This window comes from Mastomys coucha, unplaced genomic scaffold (genome assembly GCF_008632895.1).
Source record: "Mastomys coucha isolate ucsf_1 unplaced genomic scaffold, UCSF_Mcou_1 pScaffold22, whole genome shotgun sequence".
In the NCBI taxonomy this organism is placed as follows: Eukaryota; Metazoa; Chordata; class Mammalia; order Rodentia; family Muridae; genus Mastomys; species Mastomys coucha.
In genome coordinates, this window is record NW_022196905.1 from 216,108,154 (window position 1) to 216,124,070 (window position 15,917).

Genomic DNA, 15,917 nt, shown 5'->3' on the forward strand with positions numbered 1-15,917 from the left:
ACCTGCTACATTCCTGAGACTTGACTCCATCTAAAGGAAAGTCGTAGTGAGGGGTAGTCACTGTGGAGCGGAACTTGAAACAGCTTTATTTTTCTCAGAAGGCTTCCCAGTTGTCTTTAGGGGTGTAATCGGAAGCCCGCTGGAATAAAACAGAATAGGAAACTTTCGTTTAGATTTCAGTCAGTTACTAGAGTTTAAGGTTCTAAGGAGGAATTTCTCTGCATAATTTCTAGACCGGACAGAAGAATCATTTTCAAAACAGTTTATTTGAAAGTAACCGCCAATATGAAATGTTCAAAACTCGAGTTAAAAAGTCTTACAGCCGGCCAGTGGTGGCACACGCCTTTAATCCCAGCACTTGGGAGGCAGAGACAGGCGGATTTCGAGTTCAAGGCCAGCCTGGTCTACAGAGAGTTTTAGGACAGCCAGGGCTACACAGAGAAACCCTGTCTCAGAAAAAACAAAAAACAAAAAAACCAAACCAAAACAAAATTATTTGATTCAAAAGGTTGGTATTCTGACATCTACACACCTAAAGCTTTTAGCTTTACAGATCTAAATCAAGGAAATAAGCAAAGATCTGAGTCTTGAGCAGACACGAACGCTGCCTACATTGTCATTTATTAAAATCGAACACTAACTTTACCCATTTCCTATGAGTTGATCTGCATAAAAGTACCGAGTAGCGAGGGCAGTTTTCCATTTAAAAGATGAGAAAAGTTTCAAGTGATTAATTTGTCCAAATATTGACCTATTAAGTAATAGAGCTGTTTTCTCTGACTTTGGACTCTGCTTGATGTTTAAATATTTGCCATCACCTGCAACCAGGGGAATTCTGCCTATTAGCCGTCTGAGCAAAATGCCGTGGGCCAGAGTCTCACATGTATACAGATGAAATCATATTCCTCTGTTTCCAGGGCCTGGAGTCTGACTTCTGCAGTCTTCTGTGATCTCCATTTTGCAACCCTTAAAGGGTCTATAGGACTTTAGTTTGGTCTACACTATAAGTTAAAATAGTTGGCTTTAGGGAAATTCCTAACCATTAGTGAAATCTTGGTATACTATTAAAGTTCAGAAAACTAGGGAAAACTCTTGCTTTACAATTTATCATTACTACTTATTTCTTGGCAAATGGCAGTCTTTTTAGATAGGCTGTTTAACAGGGCTTGCTTCTGTGTGTCTAGCCACACACTCTTACTGCTGCTGATAGTTGTTTTCCCCATTCCTCCTCATAGGAAACCAATTTTTATATAACTTCTGAAATCTATTTCTACACTCTAGTGCCAAGTTGAGTGTGGCCCTGGTGGGGACAGAGTGATATGGTTCCTGCCCCTGAGACAGGTCCTCCAGTGTGAGCCTCCATGAGTGTCGATGGCTGCTGTGGGTATGTATTTCACATTCCCCCTAGGGATTGTCCTCCCAGTTAACCTTAATGACTCTGTGAGAATTAGAAACAGCATGAGTCCAGAAGTCCAGGCTATGGCTATGTCTCCGCAAAAAGGTGAACACTGGGACCTTCAGGACAGCCCTTGAGGCTATGTATGGAAAAGAGCTCTAAATACATGAGTTCAAAATATATATAATTTCTCAACTATGCAAAACACAAGGATGCAATATGAGTTATGAGGGGCTTCATGAATCTAAAGGAATAAAAGCAGCTGCACTATGAGACAGCTTGTCAGAAAGATTCAAAGGCAGGGAGATTTCTGAGTTGAAGATCAGACTAAGATAGACAGGAGGTTAGGCCCAGGTTTGGTAGAAATGGTAATTTTCAGGGCTGGGTCCCGGGTCCCACCCAACTAGTTTACAGTCTGTGTTTAACAGAAGCAGACAAATTTCTGAATTCTTTTACAATGTTAAGAGAAAGTGTATGCTTGCTTCTCTTAAGAATCCAAGGGCTGGGATCTGGGGATACAGATTCATAAGATAATCAAAAGGAAATCTGGTGTAAATGACTGGATTGATTTGTAAAATAAAAGACTGAACCTATGTTCTGCAGGAGATAAGCTATCTAGAGAACTTTTTAGGATAAAAAGAGAGAACTGCTTGGAGAACAGACAGGTGCGCATGTACACACACACACACACACACACACACACACAAGCAAGCAGGACATGAACAGAGAGATCTCTTAGAATGTAGAACAGAACATAGGTCATCAGCTGGGATCCAGGAATTGATTTCATGTCATTCTTTTTGCTGTTCTCAGATGCACCTTCTCTCAGAACCCTCTCTATGCTGTGGCTGGTCTGATGCACCTTCTCTCAGAACCCTCTCTGTGCTGTGGCTGGTCTGATGCACCTTCTCTCAGAACCCTCTCTATGCTGTGGCTGGTCTGATGCACCTTCTCTCAGAACCCTCTCTATGCTGTGGCTGGTCTTTGGCACTCTAGCATGATCCTTCATGCTTTGTTAGAACCATTAACTTAAATGTTTGTCCATTTCTCTTAGACTGTGAGTTCCTCAGAAAAGATAAAATTCTTGAATCATTAAGAACAATTATTAGCTGGGTGGTGGTGGCACACACCTTTAATCCCAGCACGTGGGAGGCAGAGGCAGGAGGATCACTGTGCAGTCATGGCCAGACTGGTCTAAAGAGAGAGCTCCTGAGCCGGGTGGTGGTGGCGCACGCCTTTAATTCCAGCACTTGGGAGGCAGAGGCAGGCAGATTTCTGAGTTCGAGGCCTGAGCCTGGTCTACAGAGTGAGTTCTAGGACAGCCAGGGCTACACAGAGAAACCCTGTCTCGAAAAACCAAAGAGAGAGAGAGAGAGAGAGAGAGAGAGAAAGAGAGAGAGAGAGAGAGAGAGAGAGAGAGAGAGAGAGAGAGAGAGAGAGAGAGAGAGAGAGCTCTCCTGGATAGCCAAGGCTCTGCTTCTTCCTGGCCCTCTAGTCAGTGTCGGGATAGGCTCCCTTTATACCATGCTTGGGCATATATCCAAAGAATGACCCTATACCACATGGAAATTTACTCAACTATGTTCATAGCAGCTTTTTTTTTCTGTAATAGCCAGAAACTGGAGACAACCTAGACGTCCCTCAACAGAAGAACGGATAAAGAAAATGTGGTACATTTACATCATGGACTATCACTGTTAAAAACCATGGCATCATGAAATCTGCATGTGGATAGAACTAGAAAAGATAATCCTGAGTGAGGTAACCCAGACCAAGAAGGACAAACATGGTATATCTCACTGATTAGTGGACGTAAGCCATAAAGTACAACAGAACAGTGCTACAACCCACAGTCCCAAAGAGGCTTAGTAACAAGTAGGGCCCAAGGCAGGACATGCGAAGCTCACTGAGAAAGGGCAATAGAAGCCGTCATGGGTGGACAAGGTGGGGAAGTGAGGGGTGGGGTCTGGATGGGAACAGGAGGAATCAGGTTTGGGGAGGACAGAGAAGAGGAGGGAAAGGGTGCTGGGCTTTGTTTTTAAGTTCCGAGTTTAGGCCACTGAAATAAACATTTAAATTGCTGTTGCCCTTACCCTCAAAGTTGTGTTACCAGAGTTATGGGGATTCATGGCTATCATGTTCTCTAGTTTCCTCCTAAGAAAAGTGAGAGTGTCTTCTGCCACCCAAGAAATTTCAGTAATGAAGGAGATTAGCTATGGAAGAGGAAATACTCTGAAGGTGGGAACGACCCGTGCAGTAAAAAATTACCTCATGTAGAAATCATTGCTCCCCAGATGAGCTTTCCAGCCATCTGGTAGGGAGCGCCCTGCTTCCCTTCCTCCATCTGGTAGGGAGCGCCCTGCTTCCCTTCCTCCATCTGGTAGGGAGCGCCCTGCTTCCCTTCCTCTTGCTCTGCCTTCTCCCCTCCCTTCCCTTTCTCTCCCCCTTCCGTCCCCCCTGCCGCTCACCTCTTGTATCTCAGGCTGACCTCAAACAGTGCTACTTCACTAAAGATTGACCTTGAACTTCTGACCCTTCTCTGTCTCCAGAGTACTGGGATTACAGGCCTGAAGTACCAAGGGCAGTTTGTGCAGGGCTGGGATTTAAACTTGGTGTTTCATGTACTTTGGGCTACTCTACCAGCTGAGTACTTCATACCCAGCCCAGCTCTTATTTATTTCCACCAACATTTTTTGTTTTCAAATCAATTTAAGTGACACTTTTGGAGTACAAAGGTGCAGGCTAAAAGGAATGAAAATGACAACCCCCCTCGTGTGTGTGTGTGTGTGTGTGTGTGTGTGTGTGTGTGTGTGTGTGTGTATGTGTATCTTAAGATAGGGTCTCATTCTGTATCACAGGCTGGCCCCAAGCTTTGCAATCCTCCTGCTTCAGCCTCTGGAGGGCTGGAATTGCAGATTTGAGCCATCACATCTGACTTGGGAAACCCTAGTAACTTCAAATAATAGAAATTGTATTACCTAGAAAAGTCAAGAGAAATTTTTTTTTTGTGGCAAGGCAGATGATTCTGGATATTTTATAAATAGTGAGAAATAAAAAAGTAATACTGAAATATTTTTACAGTTTTAAATAAAAATGAAATATTTGTGCATTGCATGCCAAACTGTGATGCTCCCCAAAGAAATCTTAGACTTGTACAAGGGGAGATGTTAATCCCACCAGGCCAGAATAAGATTGAAAAACCCCCAGAACTGGGGAGATCCTTACTCAAGTCTTGGGATGACTCAACCACCAATGACTCACGAGAGACGGAACTTGCTGCAATCACATGAGGTTTATTGGGGATAGACCAGTACCGGGGCCAATCTCATTACCTTGCCAGTCAGAGGAGTTCGACCCCAGGGTTGATCTCATGACCATGCTGGCCAGAGTTCTATGCCAAACACAAGAAGTGTGAGGTATTTAAGAGAAAATCCAGAAGCTGGGGGCGGAGAGAGGGTTACCAAGAAAACAGAACATAAACAGTGGAAACTTTCAGAGGGACCCGACCCAAGGTATTCAGTTAGGGAGGGGAACACATTCATTCTAGGAATGTAATCTTCATCTACTGGTCGGCAGGGTGGAGAGTCTCATAAACCAGCAGACCTTCATTCCTAGTTCCGCCCTCATTGTGGATCATTCAGGAGGGGCAGGTATCCGGAACCAGAGCCCTGAGGCTCTGGGTTCCTGGAACTGGCTATTTTATATTTCTGGCTGGCTACAGTGGCCCTCCATGTCCTTTTAGGTAAAGGTTATACACCATACATTTGTATTAAATGCCCTCATTTTAAATTCTAAGATTCTTCAGCCTTTCAAGATCACTACCACAATTTTGAACCAAATGTGAGGCAAACTTTAACTAAATATTGACCAAGAAGACTCTGGTCAGGCTCATTCCTGGTTTCCTAGAAAATAAGTCACATTTTACAGAAGCTTAAAAAGGCATCCCCATAAGGCCATCAGGTCCTTCAGGGGCAAGCATGTTTCCTGGCATACTTACTTTCTGCTTATGGTACCTCCTGCCTACTGTGATCAAGTACATTGGTGCAGTTGAGTCAAACTTGTCAGGATGTAAGGGTCCTTGATTGACTGAAGAATGATACCCTGGACTCAAATAGTAGGTAAACGAAAAGTGCTTTTTTTTTTTTTTTTTTTTTTTTCTGCAGAAGCCCAGCATGCTGGGGTCTCCCATTACCAAGATAGAGAGACCTGGAAGCGAGCTCACAGGCCCAATTTAAAGCACATTAGGGGAGTTGTGGAGTAGGTGGGCTCTGTCTTTATCTCTAGTCATTCCAGAACTATTACAGGGGCGTGAGGGCTGGAAACTTGCTGAGGAATCCCTGGATAGGTGGGCTTTGTCAAGTGCAGTAGTGAGAAGGGAAAAGTATAGATTCTGAGTTCAAACTGTAACTGTGAACAATCAACCGAGATAATGCTCTACCTTTGGACCCGCCTGTCTCATCCCTCAGCAGCAGTGAAAACCACAGACTTGTTATCTCCCACAAACAATAGCCTTCAGTTGATGGCTTCTGGCAAACTTCTGGGAGAGGAAGCACTCAGCTCCATTTAAGGTCAGCCACTGAGAGTTTGACCCGCTCCTCAGTGGCTGGATAGATAACACAAAGTGAACTTGGTTTTTTTCCCCCTTATTTTCATTTATACTTTTTCTCTTTCTTTCTTTCTTTCTTTCTTTCTTTCTTTCTTTCTTTCTTTCTTTCTTTCTTTCTTTCTTTCCTTCTCTCTCTCTCTCTTTCTCTCTCTCTCTCTTTCTCTCTCTCTCCTCTTTCTCTCTCTTTCTTTCTTTTTTTGGAGGGGGAAGGCCACGGCAAGTGGAGCTGGACATGAGAGTATCAGGAAGGGATTGTGAAGGTGTATGATGTGAAACTCCCAGAGAGACAGTAAAAACAAAAAACCAAACCAACCAACCAAACATAAAAACCCACTAGCCTTCAGGATTTCAGAAGTATCTGTCCTTGCGCACAATACTTACAAGTTAGTGGATTTTTGTTTGTTTGTTTGTTTGTTTATGGATCCCAGTAATTAAAACTTAGAACGTAACTTTGGCTTTCACAGAGGATTAGCTGGAGGGTTTTGTGCTGATGTGGACACACGTTTTCCTCTTATAAAAGAAAACGTTTCACTGGGGCTGGCTTACAGTTTCAGAGGTTTAGCCCATTATCATCATGGTGGAAAGCAAGGCGGCATACAGACAGATGTGGCATTGGAGAAGGAGCTGAGAATTCTACATCTGGATGGTAGGCAGCAGAAAAGAACTAGTTTGAGTTTCTGAGACCTTAAAGCCCACCCTCTAGTGACACACCTCTTCCAATAAGGCCACACACATCCCAGTAGTGCCACTCCCCGAGAGCCTATGGGACCATTTTTATTTAAACCACCACAGGTGCTGTGTCCCCAAATATCCTGTTCTTTCCTCAAGAGATTGCACTTTGATTCGTCCTCTGCAGAAGGGATTGTGCTGTGTGGTTCAGACCACGACATCTGAGAATGACAGGTGTTATTTTCAGGCTGAACTGGTTGATTGCTGGTGTGACACTCTGTCCTGGTTTGAATCAGAATCCCCTGCTTTGGTTGTTCACTAGCTGGTAGTGCTATTTGTTAGGGACCTGCGGAGCCTCTCTGATAGAGGCAGGTCATAGAGGAGGACCGTTGAGGGTTATACCTGCTGCTGCTTCCTTCCCTGCCCTGTGGTATCCCCATCACACACTTCTGATGCCGTGAACTAAGCTGCTCTTCCAAGCCTTCTGTGCCCTGATTGTTGAAAACCCTCAGAAACCATGAACCAAAATAAGCCTTTCTTTGGTGAAGTGAGTTCGGTCAGGCTTCACAGTCACAGCAGGGTGAAAAATTGCTGAGAGCGCCTCCCAGCACCTCTTCCCTCACTCTGGCAAGCCATGCTGACTGAAGAGGGTGCTCTGCACTGAGAGTGGTCAAGAACTGAAATTTCCTTCACATAACATGGAGGAAAGAATTTATTTTATTTCTTCTGTGTGTGGGTGTGTTTGTCTGCATGAATGTACATGCATCACGTGTGGGCCTGCTGCCCATGGAGGACAGAAGGGGACATCAGATTCTCTGGAACTAGAGTTATGAATGGTGGTGAGCTGCTGTGCAGTTACCAGGAGCTAAACCCAGGTCGTCTGGAGAGCAGCCGGCACTCTTATCTGCCATCTCCTCAGCCCTACAGGAAAGAATTTAGAGACTTGGAAGTGAGGGGCACAGGTGTGGACTTCCCCCAAATGGTGCTAGAGAAAAGCATTAGTGAAGGCAGTGCTCCTGTGCCTGCACTGCTTCAATGGCCATTTCCTGTCATTGTAGCTGCTACTGAAGAGGGAAGACACAGAAACAAACAAGTAGCAACATTTCCGGGCCCAGAGTATCCAGAGGGACAGTAGATACAAATGTGAAAGATAGCCTGATACAAAAGGCAACTTCAGGATGGAAAGTAAGCAGGGGATGCCATTAGTTGGCTGAGGATTGAAGGTTTGGCCCTATGTGCAAGCTGGAATAGTTTGAGTGATGAATGTCCCCCAAAAGCCTGAGTGTTGAAAGGCTTGGTCTCTAGGATGGTAGGAAGTGGAGGTAGATCCTTAGGTCTTTGGGCGCCCTTCATTTATCTTTTGCTTCTTGGCCATGAGATCAACTGTTTCTGTGCCCTGTGCATCCTGCTGTAGTTGACCAATGTCCAGTGTCCTAAAATTTATGGGGCTACACAATCAGCCTTGTAATATGTGAGCTAAAATATTAAACTTGAAAATCAGAGTGAATTGTATCTCTGTGTGTGTCTCTGTGTGTCTCTGTCTCTGATTCTCTCTCTCTCTCTCTCTCTCTCTCTCTCTCTCTCTCTCTCTCTCTCACACACACACACACACACACACATACTCATACTACAATTGGAGGATAGAGGACCAATTTGAGCCAACGTGGCAAAGTTGCTTGCTCTCCACTCTTCAAGGCAGCACATAAACCAAGAGTCATCTTTTTGTTTTTTGCTTTTTTTTTTTGTTTTGCTTTTTCGAGACAGGGTTTCTCTGTATAGCTCTGGCTGTCCTGGAACTCACTCAGTAGACCAGGCTGTCCTCGAACTCATAAATCCGCCTGCCTCCGCCTCCCAAGTGCTGGGATTAAAGGCATGCGCCACCACCACCCGGCAAACAATTGCTTTTGAATGAACACTAATTGCCACACAATCCTAAACATGATTTCTGACTAACGTATTCAGAATTCCAGCTAAAAACATGCTAAATTAAATCAAGTGACTAGAGAAGAGTTCAGTGCCAGGACTGTTTACAAAGGATGTTAGCAAGGAGCACAGAAGCCATTTGGGACAGGTCTGTAATGCATCACTAGCATATGGTGTTAGGCTGTGTGTAAGATCGTCTGGACAGAGCTTTGATTGTTCAGGGACATGCCCCCAGGGGAGTGGAAACAGTTTGTCTTCCCCTTGGTTCTAACCATTCTTGCCCTCTACCGATGAGATCCAGTAGAAGCCAAAGCCCACTTCACTGGGCTTGGAGCATGACAGAGAAGCGGGGAGGCTGGCCTCAGCTTGTTAAATAGAAAGAATCAACCCCACACAGGAAAGCTAAAAGTATTATAAACAATCCTCAATCTAAAATATTCCAACTCCCCACTGCTTCCGTTGCTGGCCAACTTCTTTAAAACTATTATTCTGAGAATGAATGAACTAGAAATCAGGTGTTTGGGACAGACCTCTGCCCACCCTTATACTACACTGTATTATATATTTTTATTGAACACATGAATAAACATTGATTTGCATTTTACTTGTTAGTATCTTCTGAAGTTGGTTGAGGCACCGCAGTCCCCATTCCCAATTTACCTAGAGAGAATACCATCTATTCTGATGTTGGAATATGCCCTCATTTGTGCCTGGCGAAGGCTCGCCAATTATTTCAGCCATCTTCATGACTGGTTCTCATCAGCCTGGCTTCATTGAATTGAATGGCCATCAACACTGAGGCCTTCCCTCGATAGGCTCGGCTTTGCATAGTTGGTCACCTTGCATAGAAATGTCTGCCTCAAAAATCAGTTAAAAGTCACTGGAAGGGCGCTGCTGACCCATTCAAATTCATTACATTTGAATTTCAGCTGTACTGTCACTGCATTTTTAAAAAGTGTGATATAGTGTGACAGATGTCATGAAATCAGGGCTGTGTGCCTCTGGAAAGCTCACATGAGTGACAATATATAGATCTGAAGTTTACAGTAACCCTGAGCCAACCATGTTGGCCATGAGGCAAAGGCACATCTGTGCCGCACATATTTCTATGGAAGAGGTAAAGCAGAGCAGAGCGAGAGCAAATTTTGACCTTGATAATAAGTAGACTTCTGTGCAAGAATATGTAATGCCCCCAAAAGTTTGGTGGTCTAGTTTCTTTCCAATGATACTTCATCTTTAATAGTTATAATTAGGAGCTGTTGTTATATTATTACATATTGCGTTGTTTATATATAGTCTTTATTCAGGATTTAGAGAACTACAACTTTAGGAAGAAATTGTAATTTTCATATTCAGATTATTTTAAGATTGGGAAATTTAATGGTTTTGTGCTTGTGTGTGTTGTTTGTGTGGGTGTGTACATGTGTGGGTGTGTGTGGGCATGTGTGCACATAGGATAATGGTTCTCTCTTTCTTATCCAGGATTTAAACCTCTCCTATTTTCTTCAAGCACCGAACATGATTCCCAATATCAAGTGAAGAAATGATTAAAGGAATAGTTATTAGATAAAATCCTCATCTTTACCTTCTGACTCCTTCATGACATGTTTGTGACTCAAAGTTTTAGTGATTGGAACAGGCTAGCATAATGGTTGTTTATATTTTACATGTATAATCTACCCAACGAATCAGCTTTTAACAGACTGGAGCTGTGTCAGGCACACCCAATTCAATTTATTATGCTTGGCATGGTGATTTATATGAGCATGCTCAGTATGTGTTAGTCCTGGTGGATAATTAAGTTCTAAAAGCAAAACTATTTTTAATCTTCTGTCTCTTTCTGTCTCTCTCTGACTCCCCTCCCCCCTCTCTCACTCTCTCCCTCCCTCCGTGTCTCTCCTCCCCCTGCCCGCCCCCCCCCAATCAGGTACATACGTATCATAGCACACATGTGGAGGTCAGAAGACAACATCTGGTGCCAATCACTACCTTCCACTTTGTTTGAGATAGTGTCTCTTGTTTTCTTTTTTCTTTTCTAAAGGAAACATCTAATCGAATTTATAGAAAAACAACCTGGAAGTAACTGCAGGAACAATGGAAAACTAACTCCTGCAAAGAGCAAGGCTCCTTGTCACAGCAGCTGGAGGGCTGGAGGGAAGGAACATGTCATTTAGCTGGAGAGCTTGTAAGGCACTTGCAAGTGAACTTCTCTGAGGGTGGAGGGATCAGAGTGCGTGTGACCATCTCTGTGAGTATCCTGCACATCTCAAGAGGCAGAGACTCCACTTTCCTACACAGGATCCCTCTCCTGTCTCAGCCCATTCTCAATGGAAGGGTGACTCCATCTTCATCTCCAATACCATCTCCCCTGTCAAGCACGGGGATGCTCTGTTTCTTGGGTTTATCTTTCTCTTCATATGTCTCTTCATCAATCTCTGTCATCGTCATAGCTTCATCCACATCTCCCAGGATCACATTTAAATGGTGATCATAGGCATGTAGCCTGCCCCAGAGCTCTTGGTCATTTCTCATCTTCACATAAATTTGCTTACCCAAGCTAAGCCTGATGAGACCAGGGAGTCCTCTATGGTTATTGGTAGTCTGTTGCTCGTTTACGTTGTCCACCGTGTTTGGATCTCTTGTTACATGATGTATGCAAGAGGCTTGCTGTTCTGAGACCTTCTGGGACATATCCTATTTCTGTCTCATATCTTGGTGTAGGTACTGGTATCAAAAATGAATACTACTGTGTCTGGGTTCCTGGAGTTGAAACTCAGTTCTTCAGTTTGAGCAGCACATAGTTTACCCACTAGGCCATCTCCTCAGCCAGCCCCAAAATGTCTTTGAAAGTATGAAATATAATGTTCTTGGAAAAGCTCACTACATACTGGCAAACAGAACCAATAGAGCTACTGGGAGGGAATATTGGAAACTGCAGGTGCCAGGCCAAGATTAGTAACTGATAAGTCTAGGGCTTTAGGGAAGATGCGTCTTTGAGCCTCTATTTTCTTCTCTGTAAAATGGGAACAGGTAAGGCAGCAATCTTGAAAGGCTGAGATAAGCATTCAGTGACAACTTTAGGATAGTTGTTACATTCTAAGTACTGATAACTCAGTTATCTTCCTTACATAGTGGGGTCTTTGGTCACCACTCTACTTTCTTCTGAAACTGCTCCCCCCTTTCTCATCCAGATGGAACAACAGGAGTAAGCATGTTCCTGTGCAACCCAAAAGTCTGCTCACTGAGTCCTTTTCTCAGGATTTCCTGGACCAGGCACCAAGAGACAGAGCTAGGAGTCTTTCTCTCTACACAATGTAGCTGAAGGAGCTACTGCGGTGGAGACTGGGAGTTGCCAGCAGTGTCCTCTGCAGTGGGATAGGTCAGTTTCTAGGGAGAGAGTAAGGGAGCAGAAAGCATGGGAGACGAGGCACCCACGAGACCTGGGCGGTGTTCAAGGTCTCATTTCTTGTCCTCAGTTTCTAGCCAACCCCAGGATGCTTGCAGGGAATTCCTTTGTTATAAGCTGTGTACTGCGTTCTGCTCTGGAGGCTTGGTTGGGCTGTGAATTATGTTCTATTCATGGTTCTGAGTTATAGTAAGAATGAGATTTATAAAGACAGAGGGAGACTAAGACAATCATTCTCAGGTTACCATGGTTAGAATGGTAGGTGAGCTTCTAATTGTTCCTGACTTTGAGGCCAGCCTGGTCTACAGAGGGAGTTCCAGGGTAGCTAGGGCTTACACAGAGAAACCCTCTCTAGAAAACCAGAGAGAGAGAGAGAGAGAGACAGAGAGAGAGAGAGAGAGAGAGAGAGAGAGAGAGAGACAGAGAGAGAGAGACAGAGAGACACAGAGAGACACAGAGACAGAGAGACAGAGAGACACAGAGAGAGACAGAGACAGAGAGAGACAGAGACAGAGAGAGACACAGAGAGAGAGTGGAAGGAGGAAGAGGAGGAGGAGAAGAGGAGGAGGAAGAGGAGGAGAAAACTGGCTAAACTGGCTAGATTGGTTTTGGTTAAAGGCTAATCATAGAATTAAGAGTTAGCTCTACAAAAGAGAAGCACTGTGAGTCACATCAGTTGAGAAGTTTAATAAATCATGCAGAATTGGAATGGACTGGCCATAATCTACCATAAGAAGTAGTGGTGGCTAAGAGTATACTTTCCTTCTTCCTGACTGACCAGCTGATTACCAAAAAGCAGAAGCAGCTCCTTTCTATTCAGCCAGGTCCTCGGCTGCAGAGTACTGAGTAGCGCAGAGGGGATACCCCATAGCCCACATCCCAAGCTTGCCTTCTTTCCCAGCTTACAGGGGCAGCTGGGTATTATTGACTCCTTAGACTTTTCTGCAAGCTGTAAGAGCCCCTCGTGCCAGTTTGTAAAGAGGATTAGTTTGTGACTCTTCCTCAAACCGTCTGACCATTACCTCCTTAGCTGTCCCATTAAGTATGCAAAGCCTGATTGCTAGAATCAGTCCCTTGTTTTGTAATATTCTGGTGGCTCGGCTTCTGTGCTAGAAACTTGACCAGCACAGGTACTTTTTGATTCTTTTCTCAAGCTGAAATCACAGCAGTCTTTCCTTTCTTGCTTATTTTGCATTCCTTAAATAAAAAGAGCCAAAACAGAGGGGAATAGTAAGATAACACCATAAAATATTTTCTCTGTTTGCATGCATGTGTGTATGTGTGCGCGTGTGCATGTGTGTGTGCGTGTGTGTGTGTGTGTGTGTGTGTGTGTGTGTGTGTGTGTGTGTGTGTGTATGTCTGTCCTTATGCACCATTGCACATGTAGGAAATTCAGAAGATATCTTGCCTGATTCATTCTCTCCTTCCATCATGTGGGTTCTGGGAATCAAACTCAGGTCATCAAGTTTGGTGGCAAGCACCTTTCCTGCTGAGCCATTTTACCAGCCCATGCTTGTATCAATTTTCCTTTGCTGGTCACACATTACTAGGAACTTGGTGGCTTAAGAAATCCCAAACAGGGCTGGAGAGATGGCTCAGCCGTTAAAGGCTAGGCTCACAACCAAAAATATAAGAAATCCCAAACTGAGGGGCTAGAGAGATGGCTCAGTGGTTAAGAGCATTGATTGCTCTTCCAAAGGTCCTGAGTTCAATTCCTGGTAACCACAACCATCTGTAATGGAATCCGATGCTCTCTTCTGGTGTGTCTGAAGACAGCTACAATGCACTCACATACATAAAATAAATAGAGCTGACATCAATCAGAACTTCCCAAGCTGTTCCACAAAATAGAAAAGGAAGACACTAGCAAACCTCTAATGAAGCTAGTACTACCCTAATACAAAAACTGGAAATACAACTAAATAAGGGAAACGAACCAGTTTTCTTCATGAACAGAGACATTTTCAATAACAGTACTGAAAAAGGGGAGCACATTAGAAAGACCATATATCATGACCTAGTTGGTTTCATCACAGCATATGAGTAGATCACTATATGCAAATCAGTTAATGGAATAGGACATATATATTTTTCACACAACAATCTCAATATACACAGGAAAAGCATTTGAAAAAGTCCAATATCTTTGGGCATGGTGGTACACACCTTTAATCCCAGTACCGACACAGGTAGATTTCTGTGAGTTTGAGGCTGGCCCAGTCTACTTAATGAGTTCCAAGACAGACAGAGCTACACAGCGAGATGCTGTCTTTAAAAAAATTTTTTTTTCAATATCCTTTCCTGATAAAAGTTCTAAAGAAATTAGTAATAGAATATATCTCAATGTAATAAAGGCTGTATGTAGCAAACCAATATTCAACATACACATACATACACACACACAGTTCAAATTTATCTTTGGCTACTGAGCAAGTTTGGGGCCAGCCTGGAATACGTGAGAAGCCCCCACCACCAACATAAAACAAAACAGAACCAGACCAGAATGTATAGTTTGAGTGTAAAGTGCTCTTGCACAGGGTCATGCTTTTGAACACTTCTGGCTGATGGCAATGTTTTTGGAGGTTTGGAACCTGGAGGAGGTAGAGATTAGCGGGAGAAGTGGGTTGCCACGGCCTGGTTCAACTTTCTGTTCTGTCTGTTCTGAGTTTTAATCTTCCCAGAAGTGAGCAGCCCTTCACAGCCTCGAAGCTTTGAGCCACTGCTGCTGCTATACTTTCTCTGCTATGTCCCCATCAGCCACGGGTCAAATAAACCTTCCCTCCTTTACTGTGCAATTCAAAAGTCCAATTGGTTACACTTCGTCTCCTATTTGAATGGAGTTTGCACAGCTGCCTGCGATTGGCTGAGACTTGGCTACGTGTCACAATAAAAGGTCACAATCTGGTTTACAAGTGAGGTTGCAACCAGGTTGTATGTGGAGAAGCTCTGAGACTAAATCTAATGGAGTTGTAATGTAGGCTAAATGCTTCAATTTAGAGAACTATTCAGAAAAATGCCAGAATCTGGTCTGGAGTGGTTGCTGGTCCCCAGATATCTGCTGAGTATGTATTGAACTATCATTGTAGGTTAGGACCAGGCCTGTCTCCATTTTGAAGACAGGAGCCATTGTGTTGTATCATTAAAAACAAGTTTCCATTTACTGTAAAAACCGAGTTTCTGTTTTTAAGTCTTCTTTAAGATCTGCCCCAACCAATGACATTGACTTGTTTTTGAGAACCCTTCCTAACCACCCTGCCTTCTCTAATCACGTTTTGTGAGATTATTTTCTGTGCTTCCTTAATGCCCTGTTGTCTTTCTTCTGTAAACTTGCTTTGCAGTGATTTTATTTGTTAAAAGCACCTGAAGAGACGGGGCTCAGGGTTGCATTAGCTCTAACTGACTTAGGAGGCAGTTGCTGGCCAGCTCTTGGGCACACCCCAATAAAAAATAAAGCTTGCTTCAAATTTGGCTCCAAGGTTATGGTAGTGGTCTCATTCCGGCCTGGTGGGATTAATATAAGTGATTGTTGAGTGATGGCCCAAGATGCAAACGAGGCTTTTTTTTGTGGGGGGGGTATAAAAATTTATTATACGTAAAAGAATATTACCACTAATGAATGCAGATAAGCGAGGACACAATGGGACCGGCTGGAAGATGGCGAACTCTTTGGAAGTGAACAGGTTTAAGTGGCTGGGAGCCTCCTGCCATACACCACAGGGTGTCGGGGCAACAAGTGACTGCCTTGGGAGTCCACAATGCCTCTCCTATTGGAGGGAGGGCCTCAAAGATGGCTTCCCACGGTGGCCCAGGCTGATCTGGAGTCAGGGCAACATCACTGTAGGCAAGACGTTTAATTGGAAGATTTCCACAAACTATACATGACCCTTGAGCCACCACAATTCAAATATAAAACATTA

The 15,917-nt window shown here is 43.9% G+C and overlaps 1 long non-coding RNA gene across 3 annotated transcripts in view; it reads left to right on the top strand.

Annotated features, from left to right (window-relative positions):
* Window positions 1–985: 985 nt before the first annotated feature.
* LOC116069607 overlaps window positions 986–15,917 on the top strand; it is a 71,362-nt gene continuing 56,430 nt past the window's right edge. For all 3 annotated transcript variants that reach the window (XR_004110061.1, XR_004110062.1, XR_004110063.1), the window contains exons 1-2: window positions 986–1,384; window positions 3,009–3,157. This is a non-coding gene — a long non-coding RNA (uncharacterized LOC116069607). The remainder of the gene's footprint in view (window positions 1,385–3,008; window positions 3,158–15,917) is intronic.